This window comes from Octopus bimaculoides, chromosome 16 (assembly GCF_001194135.2).
Source record: "Octopus bimaculoides isolate UCB-OBI-ISO-001 chromosome 16, ASM119413v2, whole genome shotgun sequence".
Taxonomy (NCBI): domain Eukaryota; kingdom Metazoa; phylum Mollusca; class Cephalopoda; order Octopoda; family Octopodidae; genus Octopus; species Octopus bimaculoides.
In genome coordinates this window covers 39,244,574-39,247,903 of record NC_068996.1, presented here as the reverse complement: position 1 = coordinate 39,247,903, position 3,330 = coordinate 39,244,574, and the positions used below count along the sequence as shown (strand labels likewise).

At 38.4% G+C, this 3,330-nt stretch overlaps 1 protein-coding gene across 1 annotated transcript in view; it reads left to right on the top strand.

The window, feature by feature from the left end:
- LOC106874692 (uncharacterized) overlaps positions 1 to 3,330 on the top strand; it is a 119,151-nt gene that overhangs the window by 48,951 nt on the left and 66,870 nt on the right. The window lies entirely within an intron of this gene.

Sequence of the window (3,330 nt, the reverse complement as noted above, 5' to 3'; positions counted from 1 at the left end):
GGCACATAAAAGACACCATTTCGAGCGTGGCCGTTTTCGTGCGGGTGACACGTAAAAGCACCCACTACACTCTCTGAGTGGTTGGCGTTAGGAAGGGCATCCAGCTGTAGAAACTCTGCCAAATCAGACTGGAGCCTGGTGTTGCCATCCGGTTTCACCAGTCCTCAGTCAAATCGTCCAACCCATGCTAGCATGGAAAGCGGACGTTAAACGATGATGATGATGATGATTTTAAATTAATTATGCATTGTCTTGTGGCTCAGAGCTTTCAGTGATGTGATTATGTATATTTTTAGAATGACATTGTAGTGTAGGTGTGAGAAGTCAGATTTGACCAGTTCAAACATAAAATAGGTAGAATATCTGGTCCAGATTTGACCAGTTTAAATGCTAAAGGATTAAATAGATTCTGATCAGACATAGCAGACATGACATGGTACATTTAGGGTTACTTTATAAAATATACCCTTCTTTTTTTTTATAAACTGTTATGCTGTGAGATTTGACAATTAATTCTATAAGGTGCTGTATCTCCTGTGTTGTCTCATGCACATATCTTTGTTATTGGTTTTGTCAATTTGTTCCACTGTGCTTTTTTGAGTTTCTGCAAGTATTGTTTTGTTCACTGATATGTGAAAATATATTGTGACAATGACAAGCAGTCAGTCATAAGTGAGTTGAGGAATTGGCTGGCATTTAGATGTGGTAGCTTAGTGTACAAGACTGAGTGATGAATAGAGGCGTTGTACTTATCTTAATGAAGAATGGTTAAACAGTTCAGAAGTTTGCTTCACAATCACAGAATCTCAGATTCAATCCCACTACATGTTATCTTGAGTGCGCATATTGTAGCTTAGCCGCAAGTCGACAAAAGGCATGTCAGTGAAATTGGGTTGACCAAAACAATACAAAAGTCCTGTTGAAGGGATTAACCTGTAATGTAAAGGTTAAGATCTGTCTCATTGTATCTCACTGATACCATTTGAGAATTACATTAAAAATACACATATTGGAATTGTAGAATGTTCTGCCACTTACAATGATCAGCAACTGAATAATCATCATTAAAACTGATTATAAGCTTTTTTTTTTAAATTCATTTTATTTTTATTACTTTTGTATCTCCAGTGAAGGTTTGTAGGAGTACATTAACATATTGTTCTTGGAAGGTGTAACCTGGCTGGATGAATAGTGAAGTTGATGGTTCTACACGTGTTTTCTGTTTCATGTTATCAATTTATATTTTCAAACTCTTAGCTTCTGATGTGTATTGTTGGTAAAGCCTTGGTTATTGCTGATCAAAAAGACATTCCATCAAAGATGTTTCAGCCATCTTAATCTTGTCTGTTTTTCAAAAATAGTACACCTGCAATACATTATTACAGGTGTCCTCTTCTAAGACAAGGAGGGTAGAAATTAATCCCATAACATTGGTTGACGTAAATTTACATGCGCTGTGTACTTGCTTTGAATCAAATGACAAAAATATATGCAGCTCTCTCTGCTGCAGTTTTGTACTTGTTTGTGTACCGGTTGATATAGATATCCACTATCACTCATGGAATCGATAATAGAGGCCATTGTGCAAATTTCAAGGAATCTGATAGGTTCATTAGACTTTTCATGTAAATATTTCCAACTCAGTTCAAGACTTCGTCACCATAATAATATAAAAGCAGCAGTCTTGGCAGTTACACTACCATTTCCACTATGACTTCCTATCAAATTCGTTCATGTTCAGCAAATTCTTTTTACACTGTCATGTGATCTTATTTCTGCAGCAATACCTCAGGAGCGTTCTGCCCAGTTTACATAAATAAACACTACATGCTTTAAAGTGGTTGACATAAATATATGCTGAACTGTTGTCATGCGCTAATTGCTGATCTCAGCCAAAATAATTACCATTGGTGCAACCTAGTTGTCTGATAAAAATCCATTGTCATGGGGTTAATAGAGATTTAGCTGCAATTTCTAACAGGTCAAGTGTGACTGCATAGACAGCCACAGTGTGTTATCATATGCTATTTGATTTCAATTGCTTGTGCCATCTTTGAATCAGACGTACGAATTATATTTATGTTCATATCCAGTTCAAATATTTTACCTGTTTTATTTTCAAATGGCCAGATCTGGCCCCTCACACCTACCCTACAATGTCGTTCCGAAAATAAGCATTACGTTTGACAGTAATCTGGATGCTAAAAGGTTAAACCAGTCATATCTGGCCAAAATATTCCACAGGTTTTATCATCAAACTGGCCAGATCTTGCCTCTCACACTTACCAAACTATGTCATTCTAAAAATGAACAATTACATTATCAAAATCTCAAAGCTTAGATACTCTTTTACTTGTTTCAGTCATTTGACTGTGGCCATGTTGGAGCACCGCCTTTAGTCGAACAAATCGACCCCAGTAAGCCTAGTACTTATTCTATTGGTCTCTTTTGCTGAACCGCTAAGTTACGGGGACATAAACACACCACCATCAGTTGTCAAGCGATGTTGGGGAGACACACACACACACACACACACACACACACACACACACACACACACACACACACACACACACACACACACACACACACACATATATATACATATATACAACGGGCTTCTTTCAGTTTCCGTCTACCAAATCCACTCACAAGGCTTTGGTCGGCCCGAGGCTATAGTAGAAGACACTTGCCCAAAGTGCCACACAGTGGGACTGAACCCGGAACTATGTTTTTCTTAAGCAAGCTACTTACTACACACCCACTCCTGTGCCTGATCATGTGTGATTAATTCAAAACCCTGTGAATAAATTAGTATTAAATTTGACAGAGTGATCTGAATGCTAAAGGGTTAAGTATTCCACTGAGGTTTGGAAGGGTTCCATGCAGTTTCTCTTTAGCAAAATTTCCTCATAAGGCTATGGCTGAAATCACTTGCTCATAATGCCAGGCAAGATGATTAAACCCAGACCACATCAATACATGAGCTGTTTTATCATACAGTCATACTTGCATCTGAATAGAAATTTGTGGCAGGGTGATAGTGTAAAAGAAAAAAAAAATCATTATTTTTGTAACTTAAATATGCACTGGTGCTGGTGCCATGTAAAAGGCTCTGGCAATGGCTCCACATGAAAAACCACTAATGCTGGTGCCATGTAAAAAGCACCCATTACACTCTGTAAAGTGGTTGGCATTAGGAAGGGCATCCAGCTGTAGAAACCAGGCCAAATCAGACTGGAACCTGGTGCAGCTCTCTAGCTTGCCAACTCTAGCACTCAGCACACACTATAAAGTGGTTGGCACTAGGAAGGGCATCCAGCTATGGGA